The sequence below is a fragment of the Triticum urartu genome, chromosome 7A, assembly GCF_056163025.1.
Source record: "Triticum urartu cultivar PI428250 chromosome 7A, HENAU_Tu73, whole genome shotgun sequence".
Classification (NCBI taxonomy): domain Eukaryota; kingdom Viridiplantae; phylum Streptophyta; class Magnoliopsida; order Poales; family Poaceae; genus Triticum; species Triticum urartu.
Genome location: NC_141879.1, coordinates 738,609,128 through 738,615,753, shown reverse-complemented (window position 1 = coordinate 738,615,753; position 6,626 = coordinate 738,609,128).

Genomic DNA, 6,626 nt, shown 5'->3' with positions numbered 1-6,626 from the left:
AGTTAAGTTGTGCAGTAGTGTGCTCCTGCTTGCTCTTCTCTGAATCTTTTAAGTTAAATGAAACCTTTTTACTCCAGTAGAATTAGATGAATTTTGTCAGTACTGTGTATTTAAATGAATCTTTTGCTGTGTATTTAAATGAAAGGGGAGTATAAATACTGTTTGGTTAAAACCAAGATTCAGTATCTTGAACTACTCCAGTTGTTTAAATTTGACTTGGTGTAGTAAACCAATACTCCAAACTGTTGATGGACAGATGGCCATTAGTTGGTGTAGTACTGCTTGGAGTAGCTTGCTGTAGAGATTTGTGTATTCTGTTTACTGAATTTTGTTTCCAGTAGATGCACTATTGGAGTATTGGATTACTGCCTCTGTTTTTAATTAACAGTAATCGATGATCAGCACAGTTTCTTTCAATAATTTTCAGTTAACAACAATCCATGATTTTTCTCAGCTAAAACTATTGATGATTTTTTGTTGGGTGACCTATTAGATCTGGAATGGAAGCTCACATAAGTTGAGCTGATTTTTGTCCATATGAAAGCAGAGGACCATATGGTCTGTGGCCTTTTCATCCATATGAAAGTAGAGGCACATTGTGGTGCTAGTTTGTTGGCTTTTGTCTCCGACCGTCGTGTCGTGATGATTTTGCAGGTACCTCGAGAGGCCCTTGAGTTTGCCGGAATGTCGATTAACTTCCGTTCCAGCAAATTCGGGTACTCCATATGTCCTATTTTCAGCAAAGGTCATGCTGAAATTTTCCGTGAATTTTAGCATGACTTTGCTAAAAATCGGACATATGAGGTACTTGCTACTAATGCATGGGCCGGGGTATCTTAGTAATTAATTAAGTAGGATCAACTGCCCCTTTATTCTAGTGCCAAGTGATTAGGCCCAACCTAGGTTGCCTCGGCATCGATAAACCCTAAATGATGAAAACTTAACTTAGCATTTAGGGTGCCTCGGCATCTAAACCCTAAATGATGAAAACTTAACTTGGCTGCCCCGGATGCCTCGGTGTCGATGAGAACCTAAATGATGTACGCTTAGGCTTTTAGGGTGCCTCGGCGTCGACAAACCCTAAATGATGAAAGCTTAGGCTTTTAGGGTGCCTCGGTGTCGACAAACCCTAAATGATGAGACCATGATCTTGTTCCTTGACAATAACCAACTTTTTGACCAAACTTTTTTCCTATTTAGAGCGAAACATGGCCCACAACGATGAGGCCGGTGGTTCGGGCGGCAAGCCATTCTGGGAGCTATCCCAGGAGATGGAGGAACAACCTCACCGCTATGAGGACGCCGCGGAAGACACCGATCCTGGTTACACAACCCCTAGTGGTGTCGGGGATGACACCACTGATGGTGCCGCCGAGGATGCCACCACTGATGATGGCGGTGCACACATAGATGGCAGCCAACCGAAGAAGCAAAGGATGGACCGGCGCCCGAATGCGCTCCGCGCCCTCAAGGAGGAATTCACTCAAGTGGACTCCGACGGGAATCCAACGGAGCCCAAACATATAGTCAAGGGGTACTCGCTTCAGCTCGGGTGCATTCTCCGGAGCACCGTCTCGATCAACACCGAGAACCTTAGGCATAAGGACCGAGGGAATTTGCGCAACCTCCTCTTCACGAAGCTACAAGAACGATACAAGTTCCCCGCCGAATTTGAAAACACACGCCTCTCAGGGAATAAAGTGAATAGTGTCGCCCTCACGAAGATGAGCACGGCCCTGTCTACCTGGAGAAGCGCGGTGAAGAGAATGATTGATAAAGGTGATAGTTATGACAAGATCAAGGCGAAATATCCTTTGATGAGCGAAGATGACTACAAGGAGTTCAAGATCAAGTGCGAGAGCCCCGCATCCTCCGAATCAAGTCAGTGGGGGAAAGAAATGCGGGAGTTGAACTTAGGGGAACACAAACTCGTTCCCAGCGGTTACAGAGTGGCGGAGCCTATATGGGACAAGGAGGACGCGGAGCGTGCCGAGCAAGGCCTACCGCCCCGCTTCGAGAAATACAGCAGTGACAAGCAGACCAGGAACTATGTCAGGGCCCGATACAAGGAGGACCCGATAACAAAGGAGCTTACCACGGATTCGAAGACTAGGGCGCTTGAGCTTCTTCTGGTAAGGAATACACCCCCGCGTAATTAGCTCCATATGGTGGAACTCTAATTAATCCCCAATATTTCTAAATGGTTCACGTTCCTTTCGCAGGACAATGAAAGCAGTAGCGCGGGGTCGTCTCAGAGCTCCCCTTTCGACACCCCTTTAAATAGGGCGTTGAACGTAATGAAAAACAAGGATAAGCTCACTAAGCCGACGTCAGCTGGTCGTGTGGCCGGAAAAGGCTTGTCCACAAAATGGGGGTCATACTATACCGCTGGTGTGCGGAAGGAGAAAAAGACCAGCTCGGAAAGCCAGACGCGCGAGGCTGAAGAACTCAAGGCACAAGTGGCGCGGATTCCGGAGCTTGTCCAAGAGCAAGTGCAACAACAACTTGGAACGACGCTCAACGCCATGGTGCCTACGTTGATTCATGGGCTGACGACGTGGATTGCGGGCGGCCAACAGGGGCCTCCCCCGGTTCCCAGCTTCACGGCCAGCAACTCGCACAGCGCGCAGGCGGCGCCATTGGTGTCTCCGGCGGCGGCGCCATTGGTGTCTCCGGCGGAGGCGGTATTCGTGTCTCCGGCGCCGGCACGGGCATTGGAGCTTAATGCACCCAGGTGTACGCCGGCCGGCACCTCGCTAGCAAGCGCCCCCTCCGTCAGTTGCACGCCCGCCGTTGGCGGTGCCTCGACATTAGCCGAGCTCGACGGGATCACGGTAACTAAGCCTCTCGGCCGATGACTTCATCTCCTTGCCTTTGAATGGGCATCCCTGACGCCCTGTACATGTTTTCGTAGGGCACCGCCGACGTTCCTTGCACTCTTCTGCACTTCGTGGGCGCCGAGTTCAACCGGGCAACCCCATGTTCCACGGTAATCCGATGCCACCCACAATGTATAGGGTTGAAGTGGTTCGGGTGCTGCCAGGCTGCGACGAGCTGTTACCTCCGATTCGACCCGCTGGGGCCGACGAAGAAGATGAGATGACCCTCGGCACCTGCGTAAACTGGCCACTGCTTTGGCCGAAGAGCCAGATTCATTTGGGGGCGGGGGACACCACCCCACAGACAAGACCGCCAGTCGTGCCGGCGCCAAGCCATGGCAAGAACGCCGCAACGCTACCGGACCTGCCGGACATCCCTATGGCACAGGATCCGGACAGCCCTATGGCACAGGATCCGGACGGCGACGACAATGACGACGGTACATTTACCAAAGTTGATAAGTACTTTGCCGAACATGGGTACGCTAACGAGTTCTGCGGGCCTCTTTCTCAAGAACCCAACCAAGACGACCGCGATCTAGCTGGTACGGCGGAGAAATCCAATTGCAACAGGCGTCGTCTGGCGTTCAGTTCTCAGGACACGCCTCCAGCTCCCACCTTCACCGAGCCTCAGATAGCTGAGGTGCGAAATATTATCAGCCCCAACACGCTGAAGAAGGCGGTCTGTGAGCAGAACTTGGTCCCATTACAGGAGATCAAGAAGAAGGGACGGAAACGAAAGACTAACAAGGGCGCCGGTGCGAGCCAGACGGCACCGAGTTCGATCCGTGCTCAGGACGGGCCACCTTCACCTAAGGATATCTCGAGGAGGGTGCATGTGGCGGGTAGGGCGATGCTACCGCCAAATATGCTGAATGCTGCAACCGGTGCTATGTGGAGTCTGCACGACAGTGTTCTTTCTTTGGAGAAGCGGCATCTCAGAGAGAAGGATGTGGCATACCTGGTTTTCGTGGCCAAGGTGCCAGAGAGCAAGGGCTTTGTGGATGGCGACATCGGGGGTACGATCGTCCTGCAGTTTGATGACATCTTTGCTATGTTTAACCTTCATCCGCTGCACTACACCTTCGTTCGGCTGTTTTCGCTAAGCATGCAGATGCGGATCATTAGAGACAAGACCCCGGACATCGTGATAGTCGACCCCTTCTACATGCATGCCAAGCACTTGAGCAGCGCTGGGGACCGCCAAGTTGCGAGTTCACACCTCGAAGGCGTCATTCTGGCAAACGCAAATAAGGATAACTTCCTTGTGGCTTACTTTCCCGAGTAAGTCATCCCTTAACCGCCCCGTAACATATGATTTCTTAGATTTCGATCGTTCTTTTTTTTTCTAACATTCCGTGTTCTGTGCAGTGACACACATTGCACACTCATCCTCTTAAGCCCGAAATATTCCATGGCCACGTATTTCGACCCGAACCGTAACTCCAACATAGACTACACAAATGTCAAGAAAGTTCTTGATGATGTTCTCCCCGGCTACGCCAAATCTGGAGGCACCTTCACCAGACCAGTTCGTAAGTACGGCAAGCACATGTTCTCACACAATACGAAGTTCTGCTGCGTCAAGCAGCCGCCTGGCGGTCAGAAGGATGCCTACTACGCCCTCCATCACATGCGGGCGATCGTAGGGGACCATCATCACCTTCTGCTACCAGATAATCTCAAAGATTGGGCCGCGAGCTTGTCGGCAGTCCAGGACGCGGACCTCAGACAAGATTTCTTTCGCATCCAGTCGGAGTTTGCGGACATCATCCATCAAGATGTCCTTCATACCTTGGGGCAGTTCTTCCTCAGATATCAACAGTGAGATAGATGAAACGCTACAAATGCAGGGTGACAACGACCGTGATTTCATGACCATCACGACAGACGGCGGCTTCACCCACGCTCCTGTCCGATGAGTCGAGTCGAAAGCAGTGATGTGTAGTTCTGAAACATTGATTGGCTCATGTTGTAATTAAACTTTAATGAATTAGTATGTCTCTTTGGTTTGGACAGTTGTTCAACTTAGATGTAATCGATGCTATTTATTAGTAGGACTATGAATCGTGCTATTAATGTCTTGCTTTTCTCTTCCGATCCTTTTGTTGCATACTTACATATTGCTTATGTATTGTCTGTTGTTTGGCTTGTGCATAGAGATGTCGTCGTATGTCGTGTACAAGGGTAAGGTTCCCGGAGTCTACGATGACTGGGAGGAGTGTCGGAGACAGGTTCACCATTTCAGCGGTAACAGTTACAAAGGGTACACCACTAGGGCGGAGGCCGAATCTAGATACGCACGCTATCTAGTGGGAGAGAGGAGGGAGCGTTGGAGGAACCGGATGAAGACCAGTTTGATCGCGATGATGCTCATCATGATGACCACAGCTCTCTTCTATGTGATGGTAGTTTAGATGATCGATATCGACTTGTAATGTGAAGACAAACTCGATACTCGCGGTCTTGAGACTTGTAATGTTTTATCTTTGTTCGGTCTTTTGAATTCGGAGACTAATATGATGAATTGTATTCGGAGACTATATTCTGTCTAATAATATATTTTATATTCTGTCTAATAAATTTTGTAACCTGCGCAAAAATCAGAAAAGGAAAAAAAACAAATATTCGTACTAATGGCGCATCACCACCAGATGCGCCATTAGTATGCCAAAGGATACTAATGGCGCATCTGAGGAGAATGCGCCATTAGTATGACAAAGCCATGCTTACGTATGGCCCCCCGGGAGGCACACTAATGGCGCATGCTGTTACATACTAATGGCGCACTAGTGGGTGCGCCATTAGTATACCAGATACTAATGGTGCACCTTTGGTGCGCCATTAGTAAGATATACTAGTGGCGTGCTACTAATGGCGCATTGGTAATGCGCCATTAGTAGGCAAAACCAGTGCGCCATTAGTAGGCAAAACCAGTGCGCCATTAGTAGGCTTTTTCCTAGTAGTGTAATATTATTCTCTCTATGGCAATATGTGGAAACTTATTTTGCAGAGCCAGACACTACTCTTGGTGTTTAAAATCTTCTTGAAGAACTTGGAGGAGGAACCTGCCTTGCAATGCTGAAGAAAATCTGCGCGCCGGACTCGTCGTCATTGAAGCCTGGTTCAGGGGCTACTGAGGGAGTCCTGGATTAGGGGGTGTTCGGGTAGCCGGACTATACCTTCAGCCGGACTCCAGGACTATGAAGATACAAGATTGAAGACTTCGTCCCGTGTCCGGATGGGACTTTCCTTGGCGTGGAAGGCAAACTTGGTGATGCGGATATTCAAGATCTCCTACCATTGTAACCGACTCTGTGTAACCCTAACCCTATCCGGTGTCTATATAAACCGGAGGGTTTTAGTCCGTAGAACAACTCCATCATACAACAATCATACCATAGGCTAGCTTCTAGGGTTTAGCCTCCTTGCTCTCGTGGTAGATCTACTCTTGTACTACCCATATCATCAATATTAATCAAGCAGGAGTAGGGTTTTACCTCCATCGAGAAGGCCAAACCTGGATAAAAACATCGTGTCCCTTGTCTCCTGTTACCATCCAGCCTAGACGCACAGTTCGGGACCCCCTACCCGAGATCCGCCGGTTTTGACACCGACAGTACTCATGATCTCCGCCAGCTCCGGCGACCTCTATCCGTTCTTCGGGAATAACAAGACGCGGTGCACTGCCCTGTCTGCCACCGTCTCCACTGCCGACGTGTGGCACCGCCGGCTCGGCCACCCCAG